Here is a 16,392-nt window from a genome sequence, read left to right as displayed (position 1 = left end):
CAAAGAGATGGCTTAAAGATGGAATTAATACTTAAAAAGGGAAGCAGAATAGAAAAATTTTGAAAATTTGCAAGCTGGCAAGGTAAAGAGTGAAAAGGCATCTTTAGAAAAGAATACAAAAAGTGTGGCCAAGCAACCATTTGTTAAAGGAATTAATATGCATAGAAACAAGCCAGGTGCCATCCATCAAGACAAGGGACAAAAGACCCCAAAGGCATTTTGAAGATCTTTGAGACAGCCTCTCCCATCACAAGCTCAGGGGCTCTGGCAGGGCAGAATTGTTTGGGGTAACAGGCCTGAGGTATCCTCCATGGGCTCTGATATGGTTTGGCTCTGTGTTTCCACCCAAATCTCATCGCAAATTGTAATTGCCATGTGTCCAGGGATGCACCTGGTGGGGGATGATTGGATCATGGAGGCAGTTTCCCCCATGCTGTTCTCATGACAGTGAGGGAGTTCTCATGAGATCTGATGTTTTTAAAATGTGTCAGAGTGTGCAAGCCCCAAGCCTTGGCAGCTTCCACATGGTGTTGGGCCTGCAGGTGTACAGAATACAAGAATTGAGCTTTGGGACCCTCCGCCTAGATTTCAGAGGATGTATGGAAATGCCTGGATGTCCAGGCAGAAGTCTGCTGTAGGAGTGGAACCCTCATGGAGAACCTCTGCTAGAGCAGTGTGGAAGGGAAATGTGGGGTCAGAGCCCTGACAGAGAGTCCCCACTGGGCCACTACCTAGCAGATCTGTGAGAAGAGGACCACCATCCTCCAGACCCCAGAAATATAGATCCACTGACATCTTGCATCATGCACCTGAAAAGGCTAAAAGCACTCAACACCAGCCCATGAAGGCAGCCACAGGGGCTGTACCTTGCAAATCCACAGGGGCAGAGCTGCCCAAGGCCATGGGAGCACACCCCTTGTAATAGCATGCTCTGGATGTGAGACATGGAGTCAAAGGAGATTTTGGAGCTTTAAGATTTAATGATGGCCTGGCCAGGTTTCAGACTTGCCTGGGGCCTGTGGCTTCTTTGTTTTGGCCATTTTCTCCCATTTGGAATGGGAACATTTACCCAATGCCTGTACCCCCATTGTATCTTGGAAGTAACTAACTTTCTTTTGATTTTACAGACTCATAGGTGGAACGGAGTTGCCTTTCCTCGGATGAGACTTTGGACTTGAACTTTTGAGTTAATGCTGGAATGAGTTAAGACTTTGGGGGACTATTGGGAAGGCATCACCACATGTTGAAAGGGAGGGACCAGGTTGGAGGTGATTGTATCATGGGGGCAGTTTTCCCCATGCTATTCTCATGATAATGAGGGAGTTTTCATGAGATCTGATGGTTTTAAAAGTGGCAGTTTCCACTGTGCACTCTCTATCTCCTGCCACCATGTAAGATGTGCCTTGCTTTCCCTTCACCTTCCACCATAATTGTTAGTTTCCTGAGGCCTCCCCAGCCAAGCAGAACTGTGAGTCAATTAAACCTCTTTCCATTATAAATTACCCAATCTCAGGTAGTGTCTTTATAGCAGTGTGGGAATGAACTGATACAGGCTCACTGCTCAGGGCCACCTTAGGACTCCTCCCTGAATCCCAGCGTAGCACCCCTCAGCCACCCAGCCATGGCTCAAGAGGGCCCAGATGTAGCTAGACTTGCCAAAATGGAAGGTATAATCTATAAGTCTTGATGGAGTTAAGTCTGCAGGCTTGCAAAATGCAAGAGTTGTGTGTGCATGGATGCTGTTGATAGCCTAGGGCCCTAGGGTAAAACCAGCCATGGGGCTAGAGCTACCACAGACAGTTCCCACTAGGGGAATGCCTGGTGTGGCTGTAGGAGTGGGGTCACCTCAGAGACCCCAGAACTATAGGGCCACAAGCATATAACACCAGCCTCCAAAAGCTACAGGCATGAGACTACAACCTGTGAGAATTGCTGGGTAGACTGAATCCAGAAAAGCCCCAGGGTTAGGGCTGCCAAAGGGTTTGAGGGTTTGAGGACCCAGCCACATACCCCAGTGTACCCAGGATATGGGACAGGGAGGCAAAGCAAATTATTCTCCAGTTTTAAGATTAAATGTTGTATTCCATTTTGGGTTTTGGACTTACTTGAAACCAGTTATCCATTTTGGTATGGGAATGTCTATTGTATGCCTGTCCCACTATTGTATTTTGGAAGTAGATACCTTCTTCAATTTCACAGGCTCACAGATGGAGGAATTTGCCCCAGGATGCATCATACCTTAAATCTCATCTATGTCTGATTTAGATAAGACTTCAGACTTTAGACTTTTGAGATTATGTTGTAATGAGTTAAGACTTTGGGGCTATTGGTATGGAAGGAATGTATTTTGCATTGTGAGAAGGATATAAGTTTTGAGGGACCAAGAGCAGAATGTCTCCTCCAAAGCTCATGTTGAAATTCAATTGCCAATGTAACAGTGTTGAGAGGCAGGATCTTTAAGAGGTGATTAGGTAATAAGGGCTCTGCTGTCACAAATCAATTAATGCCATTATCACAGGATTAGTGCCATTATTGAGAGAGAGTGGATTCCTAGTAAAAGGATGAATTCAGCTGGATTTCATCTCTCTGACTTGCACACTCATGTTCTTGCCATGTGATGCCTTCTATTACAGGATGACCCTCACTAGATGTTGGTGCCATCTCTTAGATTTCTCAGTCTCCAGAACTGTGAGCCAAATAAATCTTTTTCTATATTGTCCACTCTGTTGTATTCTGTTATAGCAGTAGAAAATGGACTAAGAGACCCATTAATAGTTTTTCTTACAGTACGTATCATCTGTTCTATATGTTAAGAAGGAAAAATCTGAAAGCCAGTGATCCCCGGGTGTAGCTTCACTGAGAGGGAGAGAAACATATATTCTCTCATTTTGAAAATAAAATTCCTATATATTTACATATATGTATATATGTATATGTATGTGTATGTATATATATACACATACATATGCACACATATATATAAATATATATATTTATATGTATATCAGTGTAATTTAATCACAAGGTAGTTCATCATTCCTCACACTGGCCTTTTCTATCAGTCATCCAATATATCAAGTACCCACTTGCAGCCAATGTCGTACTGGTAAAAATACCAAGGTCCTTTCTTTCTCTGAGATTATTATCTCAAACAAACTGAATGAATCATTGAGATTTAGAAACAGGCTGAGATAGGAATTAACTGACTTTTTTGAGGTCAAATTATGAACCAGCTTTGATGTTGTTTTACAGAAATTAATGTCTTCCAATATGTAGTACAGTGTTTAATCTACTAAAAAAAAGAAGTTTGACATTTCAGAGTGATTTTATAAAGCCCTTTTAAATTCTTTATTCTAAAGAAGAGCCCTCTCCCCATCATTTCTAAATTAAATGAAACAGTCACAGAGGTAAATTCTAAATTATAGTTGAGATAAAGCTATTATGCAGCTAAAGGAAGGAAGAAAGAATTTATTTCTTCCAGTAAGATACAAGGGAGATGAAAAGTTGATGAGGCAGAAAGACATGAGTTAGTTATCCCAGATGGTGGAAACTGAAAAAAGAAAAAAAAAAAAGTAGGATTTTCTACCCAGACAACAGTGACCATGAGATAAGACAGTGGCTACCAAAGCTAATTAATCTGAGAAGGAAGAAGACCAGGAGAAAATACTTGAGTAACCTTAGAATAGAATAATGATTTGGGAGAGAGAAAGAGATAGACAAAGAGAGACTGAGACCCATAAACTTTCTACCATTTCTGGTTTCAAAGAATGTATGTGTGAAGCCAGGTAATGTTTCTTGGGGATGGTGGGGAATATGTTCATAGTTATTTGCCTGTGCTAGAGGGAAGTATCACAGCAGCAGACCTCAAAGTAAGATGAGACAGAGCACTGTTTTCTTGGTTAAACGAGTATTGTTGTTGTTGTTATTGTTGTTATTGTTTTGGTACACAATTGGCTCAATCAGATAAGAGTTACAAAGTCCACTGGATGAGGAATTGTTTAGAGTTATAGGACTTACATAGTTGTGTCACCAAGTTGCCCCAGTCCCAATAGAAGTTTCTGTTACTGAATTTTATCTAGGTTGAATGAATAAAACCCCCATTGTTACTACATATCCCCCCCATTAACTTTGCTTACTTTTTCCTTTTTCATTTCCTTTGGACAAGGAGTGTGGCTCAGAGTCTTAAGATCCTAGTTTTCTCAGTCATATCTCACATTTAAGGGTACCAAATGTAGGCAAGGCAAAGACATTTCATGTAAAGAGTTAGTGTTAGGACGTCAACGTTATAGCCCCAGCCCTTCCACTATACTGCTTTGATTTTTTTGACAAGCCCATTCCTCTGATAAGCCACACTTTCTTCCTCTAAAAATTATAGGGTCAACTGAGAGAATCTCTAAGGAGTCTTTCAGGTCTGATGTTCTCATATTTTGTAGCTGGCCTAGAGTGTTAGAATTTTCCAAGTGGGATGAACTGTGTCACTTTTAGTCCTAGCTCTCGAGTGCCAGTCATTAGTTCCTTCTGCAAAATAAAAAGCACGTAAATCTCTGTGCCTCAGGTAGCTTTTAACTTTAGCGTCAAGGTCCCTGGGCCATTTGGTTTTTGGCCTGAATCAGCTTGCTTTCTGTGCCTGGAATCCCAGTTCCTGTGTATCCCTTAACCTCTGTTTACTTCATAGTGGGTTTCCTGCCTATAAACCCTACCTTGCCTTGAACCCTAGGTTCTCTCCACCTAACCTGACCCTGGCTGCTTCTGTTGGCTCTGCTGATCTTGGCTTATGACCCTGCTTTCTTTGACCCAGTGTTTTTCATATCTCAGCTTGACAAAGGAATTTTTAAAAGCTCCCTATGGAAAAGACAAAATCCTTGGATATTAACTCACTATACTAGCAAGTCCAAATTATACTCAGCAAATTGAGATGTCAGGAGAGTTGAAGCAAGCAAATATGTTGTATGTGTGTATTCAAATGTGCACATAGTTGCAAAATAATTCATTTGGATTGAATTAATAGTTCAAAATTAAATACACATGATTCTTTATATTGTGTTAGGTGAAGGAAAGAAACTAAAAATTCCCATATTGATTTAGAAATCTAGGTTTGTAGAGTAGCCAACCTATACAATCATATCAATTGAAAAATGGTTTCAGTCCATATTAAATTCATATTTAAAGTTGTTATTTTCATTTGTTTCAAAAGTTATTTACTTGGCTCTACACTACATGGAATTAAGTGTTAAAGCTTACAAAGTTAGGTCTATTCTAGCAGCTAGACAAGAGAGTAGTAAAAATAGAACACAGAGTAACCATTACTTCCCAAAAAAGAGGTCACCTTTGTCATTTGAGAACATCTGATTGGAAACAGAAATCTTTTTCACTTTCCCAACTTCTGTATCATCAAAAGTACTTATGAATCCCTTACTAATAAGATCACAACTTTTGGTACTAGGAATGACTTGCTAGTTAAATCCTGCTGTACAAGTTTGGAAAAAAAATGAATCAATACAAACATGGCAATTCTTATTGTATATCTGAAGATTGATCCAGGTATTATATGGTGACTGAAGAAAATACTGATGTGTTTTCTGGACATTATTGTGAGATTTAAAACATAGCTGTGGAAAGTTTTTAAAATATCCTCAAAAAATAAATGAATAATACGTGTCTGTGGTTTTAACATAGGTCCCATTCACTTTGATAAGTCTTGTTGGCTGTCTGCACACCGTGACTCTAGAAATGATGTTCAAAATAATCCCACAAGGATCCTTTAATCCTTTAGAAAATGGAAATATCAAGGTTTAATGCCTAGTTGAGAAAATGAAACGCAAAGCTGTCCACATATTACTGATCAGATTCATGTCACAGTATTGATTTTCTGAAGTATTATAAGGGTTCTTTTAGACTATTAATTTCCTTTGACGACAAATCCCTCTGGTCTTGCCATTCATTATACTCTATTTTGTAGCCTACGTGATTGGCATGCCTTTACCCTCCACTTTTGCTCACTTAAAGCCTCATCCATCAAAATATAGCTCAAGTGCCACCTATACCATGAAGCCATCCCTGACTTCCTTAATGCACACTCTGCTTTCTCTGAATCCCATTTTTATACACGTCACAGGAAGTTAAAAGTTTAGCTGCACTTTGCTTTATATAATTATTACAACAAAATAAGCTAAGTGCTTAATGTATTCTGACCAAATTAATCATCACAGAAACCCAGGGAGTAAGGTATTATTATTCTCAGTTCACAATGAGCAGAGAAAAGTAGAAAGAAGTTAACTTGTTTGAAGCCACAAACATTGTAAGTGGGAGAAATATAAAAGCAGACAGCTAGACTCTAGAACCAAAGATCCTAAACACTCCTCCATACTGCATTTCACAGGTGTTTGCCTCCTCTTCCCAAATAAATGTTACAGTCTTTAAGGATGGAAACCATATCTTATGTTTCACTTTCATTTCCTTAGAGGAACTAGCATGCTGCAAGGCATATGGTTGTGCTCAATAGTACTTGTTTGATTCTCAAACGCTTAGTTCAAATCAACTAATTTTTCTTATTTTTAAATTGGTTTTCTCTTGCAGCATTAAATGTATCTTTGCCGGTCTTCACCAATCCATTTTGGAATGAACCAGGGTACAAATAATAAATAATTGCCTTGAAGTTCAAGTTTTCCCCTTCATTTGCTAACCCTTTTAAAGAAGGAGGAGGGAGAAAGGAAAGGGAAGAGGAGCCGAACTGATCTGAGTTGCCTTTTCAAAAATTCTTGCAAGGCAGAGTCAACAACAAAATGGGAGAAAAGAACCTCAATGTTTATATGCCTGTGGAAATCATTCTGAGTGCTGTATTCAGGTGATACCAATCTACGATTGTCACCATCTCTTTTTGCTTGAAATTTGGATTTTATCTTGAATTGTATGTAATCTTTCTTTCCCCATGTCCATAAGTTCCTGAAGAGAGAAGGAAATGAGTTCAATGTATCCACTATGGGAGAGTGTAGCAGTTATATGCCATTTAATAAGTTTGAATATTTTTGTTCTGTTCTTTGAAGACAGGAGGTTACATAAATGACAGAAAATAAAGGATATTAAAGCTAATTATTGCAGTTAGCAATATCATAATAAAGAAGTCACCTCTCCTGCTGCCTCTGCTGAAGGGCATAATTTAAAAAAGTAAATACCCATCATTGCTCACAAGAAAAGTCAGAAGTCAGCTTCTGAGTCTTAGGCAGGAATGGCCTGAATGTAATTCACAAAGTTGGTGAGGTTCTCTTGTATCCTCCAGGGCTTTATCCCCATTCCTTGAGCCATGTACTCTCCAGCTCTGGGTCTTTACATTACTCCTCCTGTAAAACTGAGCCAGCCATCCTGCTAGGAATGGATTCCCAACTCCATCATTGTTCTTGCCTTTCCTATGAGTATCCTTGACTGCCTCTATTCTAGTCACTCAGCCTTGCTAGTTTACACAACCCTTCCTCACTGTAACTTTCCACTACTCTTTGTTTCTTCCTTGGTAAAACAATTGGCTAGTCTCATCAAATAATGCCCAATCATTTTCCAGTATGGGATAAAGCTAATAAGGAAGTTCTCCATTCTTTACCATGTAATGTGCATTTTTTTCTTTGAAAATTAATGTGTATCTTTAGCAGTTTCTCAAATAGTGGGAAAATTGTTAAGCAATAAGAATTGCTTAACGGCGGAGATTTCTAAAATTCCTCACTACTCATCTACTGACTCAAAGTCCTTAAAGCAGTTGCTCAACAATCCTTTCTCTCTCTCCTTCAAAATTCTCTTCCAAATTCACAGGGAACTATCCTGTCTCCTCAGTCATCCCTACTCTTCCTCTCCTCTGGATCTAGTTCTGTCTTCAATAAGTTGTTCCCTGCCCTTTCCTTTATAAGCTTCTATAAAGCTGTAATTTTTTAATATGAAAATACTAAATGCTATAAAATTAAATCACACACTACAACCTTCCAGTCACACTATTAATTACTTCATAAGTATCTTGCATATAGGCTTCTGAAAACAGTGATCTCTCTATTTTGTATTTCTAAGCTTTTATATTTTGTTCCATAAGCATGCCACTTCATTTCAACAAACATATAACAAGTATCTACAATGGGCAAGATCCCTTCTTAGGTGTTTGGGGATATGTTAAATATGTCAGTCTCTGCCTTCAAGGATTGTTGTGTCACTAAGAATAATTTATCAAAGATAGCTTCATAGCATGTCTTAGATTGGTAGTTTTCTTATCACTTGTTTTTGTTCAGTCTTCTGAACTTTTATAAACTTCCTAGGGCCAGGACTGTGCCTTATACTGTTCCATATTTCCCACAGTATGAAGGTTGTAAAATAAATAGACCAGGAGTGACATAGCTGGGGAAAATATCTCAAAGTCAATTGTTCTGTTACACCCATCTCTCTACTTGACTGGAACCAACAGGGACCTCAATATTCTTCCACTTTGGTCCATTTCTCACACTGTCTTTTATTTAATTCTGTAGTCAAAAATCTGATTAAAAACAGCCTCTTTCCCCTGAAGCTCTCAAGTTAAAAAGACACTCACAGTTTAGTTTTCTGCACAAACTGTACAACAAATTCCTGAGTAACTGCGATTTTTCTGTATTTTTTTCTCTTTGGCCTACATATACAGGTACACACACATACACACACATATATATCTACTAGTACAGATATTTTATTTTCTATCTATCTGTATCCCTCTATCTATTCATCTATCATCTATCTATTTATTAGTCATCCCCCCCACCCCGAATGACATGGCATTCTCTCCCTGAATTAATTACATCAGTCTTTACCACAGCCCTCTTACATAGTGTATGTGTGCACATGAGTATGTAGTAGGTAAATCAAAAATTATCTCAGATATAATCTGTTGACCAAAGTTGTACATTTGCTATGTATTTGGCTCTGCTAATCACCTGAAGAGACAGCAAGAAGGAACACCATAGAAAACAGCTCAACGGGAAAAATGTTCTTACAGAATTTGCACTTGGTTACATGGTATATAGTAAAACTTTAACATTAAAATTAGAAAACAGCTCAACGGGAAAAATGTTCTTACAGAATTTGCACTTGGTTACATGGTATATAGTAAAACTTTAACATTAAAATTGCTGCCTCTCCTGCTGGTGGGTGGGGTGGTGGGAGGGAGAGCATTAGGAAAAATAGCTAATGCATGCTGGGCTTAATACCTAGGTGATGGGTTGATAGGTGCAGCAAACCACCATGGCACATGTTTACCTATGTAACAAACCTGCACATCCTGCACATGTGCCCCAGAACTAAAAATAAATAAAATTTAAAAGAAAAGAAAATTGCTGCTTCTTTAGAACAAAGATTCCCAAAGCAAGGGACAAAATAGCATAGACAAGATTTTTTAAAGTATATTTAATATTTTAAATACTTTAAAAAGGAGAATTATTACAAGTTCTTTAAAACAACCATTTAAATATAAGCAATTTGCTTGATGCCAACCATTTTTGTCTACTTGTTAAGGCTCCACTGGCAAATGAGGTTAGCCTATGTATGGTACCATTACAATTCAGTTATATATTACGCAGATATCTTAGTTGAGTTGATGGATAATTGTTTAGCTTGTATTTTTTCTTACTCAAATATTTTAGCAACTCAGTGAAAAAGCTGTGTATGTGTTTTAAATATATATTTGATTATTTTAAAACCTGGATTTAAGCTGTATTCTACATGACTAAGCAATCTAAAAATCAGCCTGTTGTTGTATATAAGACTTGCACATACAATTTGTTTGGAATGTACAACATTCTGCTTTGTATTATCGTTGTGTATATTGCTAACCTCCCTTACTATACTGTAAGCTCTTTGGCAGGTCACATAACTAATCCATCTTGGTAACCTCTGAAAAGCCTAGCAGAGTGTTTTGCACATTGTGTGCTTTCAGTACATGCTAAATTAATGAACTAAACTAGCTTCCAAGAGACCTCGCCTAAGCAATACTTCAACATCTATGTTCTAAGTACTTCATGTACTTGAAAGTAATATAACTACATGTCTTTAAAATGCATTTCGTAATTCATATTTTTCACTATTTCTGACTTGTCATTTCATCCAACTTAATCTGAGACAGTGAGGTTATGCTGTTTATCTTTACACAGAGAAATCAAACACACATTTGATACCCACCAAGATTCTTTCAAAAGACATATGGAGAAGAATGAATGCAGATAAAGTTAGTTACAGCATTGCATATCTTTCTCTAATGCAGTTAGAAGGGAACTTTGAGATCATCGTCTCATCCTCTCATCTTCTCACTCTAGATGAGAAATAGAGGGCACAGTTTTAAATGACTTGTCCAAGAACACACACTGACTGTTGGCAGAGCTTGCAATGTAGTCCAAGTGCCTGCCTCTAAGTTTAATGCTTTTTCCAATATAGCAGCTATCTGTGGCCCTTACATTGTGGGACCCCTGTCATATCTTCCTGAGGGGCTTTTTCTTGGCTTTCAACCTCTTCCCTTTTCCATTTTTTTTTCTGTAGAATTTTGCCATATTTGTTTTCCCTAAGCATAGGTATATTCATTACACAACTTTGCTTCAAAATATGAAAAGGTCCCCATAATCTACCAATTTAAATGGCTCTCAATAGGGGGAAGTTGTGCCCCAGAGGGAGCATTTGGTAATATCTGGGACATATTTACTTCTCAAAACTGAGGGATGTGGTGTTATGGGCATCTGGTGGTATAGACCAGGCATTCTTCTAACCATCTTACAGTGCATAGGACATCCCCCACAACAAAGAATAATCTAGTCCCAAATGTCAATAGTGCTGAGATTAAGAAAACCTATTCTAGAATTAGAGGATTTTCAGGTCCTGATCTTAACTTTCTTTTCCAGAATTATTTCCTACAACCTTCCCACACTTAGAAACATTGATTGAAGTGCTTTCTATTTTTTATAGATGTGCTATACTTTCCTATTGCCCTGATTTTGCTTAGCTTGAAATGGTTTTCCTCATCTGTCTACATTTTTCTTATTTGTTAAAGACTGAAGTATATAACCTGCTCCATAAAAACCTTCTTTGATCCTTACAACCAGATCATCTTTTCTCTTTTCAAGGCTCATAGAAATGTGAATGCAGACCGTTTTTATTTTTGAAAATCTTATATATTATTTTGCCAAAGTCTGATTGTTCGACTCTGAAGCATCTGTGAGAAAACGTACACTAAGTTTGGAGTCCAAAGACTTCTAACTCCACCATTTACTAAATATGTTTAACCTTGCACATGTCATTTCACCCCAGTGGGCCTCATACTTTTCATCACTGAAATGGGACTAATAATGCCTACTTCCTAAAGGTGGTCAGAGGATGAAGTAAAATTTTATGAATAAAAGTGCTTTGTAAGTTTTAAAGCACTATGCCAATATGAGGGGTTGTTATTTTTATTGCAAGGGGAGCTAGCTCTTGAAAGGCAGTTAAAGCTTCTATTTTACCTCGTGTAGGGAATAAGCAATGCCTGTGACCATACTGCACATTTTCTGGCTGGCCTTGTGTGAGGGCAGGACATATGCTTAAGTCAACTTTAATTTTCCCCATGAAGAATACAGTGTGTTCTTTGTGCCTTGCATCTACCCAGTATGGTGGTAAGGAAAACACGTCCTTTTTCTGGAGAAGAAAGAGAACAGGGGAGTGCACCAACCGATTATTCACAACAGGAATGCCAGGGGCAACAAGAGGCCTGCAAAACATTTTTTTCTGCAGTCAAATACACCCAGCTCATAAAGAATGCCATAATTTACTTCTAGTTCCTTGCAAAGACATTTTTGGAAGTGTTGCCTTTGCCATCCCAGAATCCCCAGAATGCAGCTGTACCTTGTTAGCCAAAGTTTAAGAATAAAATATATGAGTAGTAATAAGAAAAAACCTGACTTGGAGTTTTTATTCTTAGATGATAACTTGCCATATTTGTGGAGGTCTTGCTAATTATATTTTGTATAACACAAATACCTATGGAAATTAAGGCTGGATAAGAGGCCCTGGAGCTTGAGATAATAACTATACAGATGTTTCACACTAGAGGTCACTCTTGCAATCTAAGAACAAAATTCTGAAAAGAGGAAAACACAGCAAAACAAAAGAAAAAGCAAACAACCATCAACAACAACACAACAATGCACATGATATCAATGCAAAAAACAAGGATATAGTTTTTCCTTTGAAATCTATGAAGATGCTCTTAAAATGATCAAATAAATTGGTAAGGAATCGAACTGTCATTATGGAGTATGAGAGAGCTAAAAAGTAACAATTGCTCTACTTGGCAGGCAGGCAGGCAGGCAGGTAGGTAAGTGGCCAGTTCCTCCCTGGCTTGGGACATCAATCTACAGCTGCCCTGAAGTGATTAGCTTGATATAGATCTAAGTAGACTGGAATGACATACACATTTTAAACCAACTGAGAAGCTGGTAAGAGGAATTGCAGGAATTCAATGTCGCAATATAGTAAAAAATAAATATTCTTTGTACCTGTTTGTTTAATGAACAGTAGCTGTTATAGTGAAAATTCATTTCTTAAACAGATGGAAAATGTCTAAATGAGTGGACTTAAAATCACCCTTGAGTTGTCTCAAGGGTAGGCACGTATTTGTGCATTATAGATCACTATCTATGTGTTTTATGATGTAAAGGTTTGAACTCTACTCTTACATCTCCATACCCTTCATTCCTTCTGCAAACCTAATTGGCCTGCATAGTGCCTGAAATTCCATCTATCATTCCTTTCTCAGGTTAATGCATTTTACTTTCAGTTGTCCTTTATTAAAATTTTTAAACTCCCAGGGGAAGAGGAATAGCAGATAGTTTTTCCCATCATTCAAACCTCAATTCATTTTTAAGATCCTCATTAGGGCACCTGCCATGAAGTCCCAAAGGGAGATAGGACATGTGACCCTGGAGGAAATATTGATGAGGTCCAGAGGAGCAGGAGGAGAGTTATGGGTGGTAAACCTGAAGCACCACTGGGGAGCACTTGAGTAGAGAGGGGAGCATTGAAAAGAACATCTGGATAATAAAGTTTTCAAATTTTGTCAACCTAGTAGTATGAGATAGATTTAAAAATTTTAGCCTTTCATCTGCTTATCAAATCAACATGATCATTAAGAGATCTTTATCATATTTCTCTATGAAATAAAGGGGTAGTAAAATAATGAATGTTATTACTAAACAGAGTCTAATAAACAAGTTCTAGACCAATAATAAAGCAAAGAAATACTGAAGCAGTAAGTTTGATCTTTCTGACGTATCTTTTTTCTTAATGACATGTTTAAAACAAAAACAATGCCATAGAAGTAGGCTTTGGTTTCACAACCTAGGATGTTTTGTTTACCAAGACACATTAGCAAAATGTCACCATGAAGTCCCACTGAGACTTAAGTGCTTTTCAAGAATTTCAACCCCCATTGCCTGGGAGAATGACAGACAGCTATGTTGGAATGAAGGGAATAAAATTACAGGATTGAGTTTGGAAGACTAGGCAAGTTATTTAGGGAAATTGTTTTTACAATGTACATCTTTGAAGAAAATCAGATGATGTCTAAGCTTCTGTCTAAACATAGAGAATGAAGTGGTTACATGACTCAATTATCTCCAATAATTTAAGCTTAAAATAGACCTCTTTTGCCTCAGTTTTTCAGATTCAGTTCTCTGCCAAATTTATATAGGAAATTGATTTCACCACTCACTTTTCTCTGAATGCAGTGATGGAGCCGAAAGTAATGCAGAAAAAGTGACTCTTACTGAACAACTTAGCCCTCACCAATTTATACTGCTGTTTTTACTGTGTTCTATATCCTTGGGAGAATTTACCCTTTCTTATTAACACCAACCACTTCCACAATTAATGAAAAGTGGAAGAAATTGCCAGCCAGAAAAACTCTGTTGGTAAACAAAAAACAAAACTCAGAATATATTTAAAACAAAACAACAGATACTCCTGAGAAAAATTCAGCAGCTGCTGGAAGACATTTGAAAGGAGTAATTTATTCGCTTTTACCTAGAAGGCAAAAATTGATGGCTAAGAATCTGTTCTCTGCAACATGAGCTGACTGCAACTTGGAAACTCAAAAAAATCTAAGCAGTGACCTAGAGAAAAGGACAAAAAGGCACAGCAAGTTTTATGTTCAGGGTGTGTTTCATCCAAAAGAGATAAAATTGGGCCATGTTAAAAATAAGTAAGCCTCTCTAAGAATTGCATCTAGCTTTGTACTAGGACTCTTGAGAAGGTCACAGGGAAAGCAGAGATGTGTCCAAGCCTAGAAGATGATGGATTACAAATCCCATCCCACAGAGGAATGTGGAAGATGAAGCAAGAGCCATGTAAATTAAGATAATCAAAGAAAGAGAATTTAACTGGAGGGAAAACACCTGGGTTCTAGTCCAAGATTATTTACTCATTTTACATCATATGACACAGAATAAATAACAACTTATCTATATACCTTGTTATAATGTCACTAGAATGTAGATCTAGGAAGGCAAGGATTTTTATGTGTGAAGTTCATCGCTACATCCCTAGAGCATGGAAGAGTAATTGACACGTAGTAGGCTCTCATAAACATTTGCTGAAAGACTGAATGAGTGAGGTGCATCTCTCTAATCTGTAAAGTATAATTTGTCTGGGAATATTGTGGCAGTTGGGTGACAGAATGCATGTACAGGGATTAATCCAGGTTTTGTGTGTCTAAAGTTTATACAAGTCAAGGGGGACTGTCTTAAGAAGAATGCAAGATTACAAATACAAAATTAAGTATAAAATTGATTATTTTTAGGATGAGAAAATAAACTGGTATATGTAACACATTTTAAAAGCTGATAAATGCCACAAACATCAAAAAATCCAGAAAAAAACCCTACATATTTCCATGAATTAACTGCCTGACATACTTCAATAATAACTTTTATAACTTATATTTTTATTGCATATACTTTGTTTTTCTCTTCATATGACAACTTCGTAATATTTTCTATAAACAGAATGGAAAGGTAATTCAATAGTTCCTCTAGCATGGTTGATTGAGATTTGTTTTTTATTAATAAGTTTAGGAATTTTCTTCAGGTTTATAATTGTTATTGCTAATGTCGTGTAAAGTTTGAGAATTGCTGTCAAATTTGGGGAACACCTACCCATTTTAAAAATCAGTTTTCTCTCAATTTTCTTTTAGATATAAAGTATTTTTTCACAGACTGATTTTAGCTCTATATATTTCAAAGCTTATTTCTCTTACATTCACTTCTACTTCTGTTGCCAATCACTTTAGGACATGTTATTATCCTGAAATGACTTCTGGTTCTGTGGCCTCTGGCCCTTGGTTTAGTCAGCACAGTGGGTGGCAGGATGATTTCTTGGAAGTCATTTGATACTGGGGTGGCTAGCATAATCTAACTATATACAGAGGTGACTGTGCACTGAAAATGTCCTACTAAACCCAAATTAAATATTTCACCAACTCAAATTTTACTTAACTAAAGCCCTAAAATTTTCATGGTCACTCCAATGCTACCAGACAAGAGAAAAAGTGTCTAAGTTAAGTTTAGTTAAAATATCTTCGGAAAGCTTTACAAAAACATATAGTCAGATAAAAGCATTGCTAAAGCTACTCTAGGAGGTTTGGAGGGGGTTTGTAAGGCTTATGCCTCATTAGCTTCATTGCAAATCGACCTCTGAAGATAAGAGCACTTTGCAAAGTGCAGAGTGTTATACAAATACAGATAATAATAATGATGATAATGATAGTGGCAATGACAACAATGATGATGATTGTGTAATGTAAAAGATCTTAAATATTGTAGAAGATGACAAGTTATGGCAGAAGCAACACTTGGAGTCAGTCTGATGCTGTGTCTACTCCCCTCCCTTAAACATCTCTGATAGGAACCAAATCCTTATTGTCTGATCTGAATCTCAGGAAGCAGGAGGGAAAACGGTTGGCTTATATAACTACATAATTAATGTAGTGATTCCATAGAAAAGGGCCTCTAAATTCTGGTCCTAACAATGTCAAGAATTCCCTGGATTACCACTCTTATTTTTACTATGCAATTTTGAAGAAAAATATATAATGAGAAAAATAGCTACTAATTCACTAATGCTTTAACATAAATTGGTATTTTATTCATCATAACAGCATTTGTACACAAACATGCCAGTGGTGTATATATGAATAAGACATAATATTGATTCAATCTTCAGGTGTACTTATATGCATGTGCCATAATATGCCTTTGCAGTTTCTAAGCCAATTCTGACTTCAGCAAACAGTACATTAGAACAGTCCATCCTATCCATGGGTGGGTCTGGAATTCATCTTCCTGTCTTGATATTCTTTAAGCTACCATGTCCACTATAGTT

The 16,392-nt window shown here is 37.4% G+C and overlaps 1 protein-coding gene across 1 annotated transcript in view; it reads right to left on the bottom strand.

The window, feature by feature from the left end:
• Positions 1–16,392, bottom strand: part of IL1RAPL2 (interleukin 1 receptor accessory protein like 2) — a 569,253-nt gene that overhangs the window by 54,864 nt on the left and 497,997 nt on the right. The window lies entirely within an intron of this gene.

The sequence above is a fragment of the Pan troglodytes genome, chromosome X (assembly GCF_028858775.2).
Source record: "Pan troglodytes isolate AG18354 chromosome X, NHGRI_mPanTro3-v2.0_pri, whole genome shotgun sequence".
In the NCBI taxonomy this organism is placed as follows: domain Eukaryota; kingdom Metazoa; phylum Chordata; class Mammalia; order Primates; family Hominidae; genus Pan; species Pan troglodytes.
The sequence above is the reverse complement of the archived record's forward strand: the minus strand, read 5'-3'. Positions and strand labels throughout refer to the sequence as shown.